The following is a 379-nucleotide window of genomic DNA, read 5'->3' on the forward strand; positions in this document are numbered from 1 at the left end:
AAATCTCAATTTTAGTTAATAGGTCTACACAATATTAGCACTTGTTAAAACGCCTGAAATATTAGCATGTAAGATGGATAGTCTACAGGGCTTCAAGTAGTTTTTATCCTTGAAATAATTTCACAATCACGGAATTTAAAGTTACATGCTGGAAAGGACCAATGACCTTACATGACATTTAATTCAACACTCATTTTACAAATCAGGGAAACAAACCTTAAAACTGACTTGCCCAAAATCCCACCAAATAGGAGCAGTTTCTCGTCCTAAACTCAAATTAAGCTGTGGCTCTCAAACTTTGCTGCACGTTAAAATCACCTGAGAAGCTCTAATAACTGCCTCATCTTCAACATGAGACATTTTAATGTAATTAGTGTTG

At 34.8% G+C, this 379-nt stretch overlaps 1 protein-coding gene across 1 annotated transcript in view; it reads right to left on the reverse strand.

Annotated features, from left to right (window-relative positions):
• Positions 1-379, reverse strand: part of LOC105547387 (arf-GAP with GTPase, ANK repeat and PH domain-containing protein 5-like) — a 51,811-nt gene that overhangs the window by 29,988 nt on the left and 21,444 nt on the right. The gene's annotated exons all lie outside the window — the stretch shown is intronic.

Source organism: Mandrillus leucophaeus, unplaced genomic scaffold (genome assembly GCF_000951045.1).
Source record: "Mandrillus leucophaeus isolate KB7577 unplaced genomic scaffold, Mleu.le_1.0 Scaffold388, whole genome shotgun sequence".
In the NCBI taxonomy this organism is placed as follows: domain Eukaryota; kingdom Metazoa; phylum Chordata; class Mammalia; order Primates; family Cercopithecidae; genus Mandrillus; species Mandrillus leucophaeus.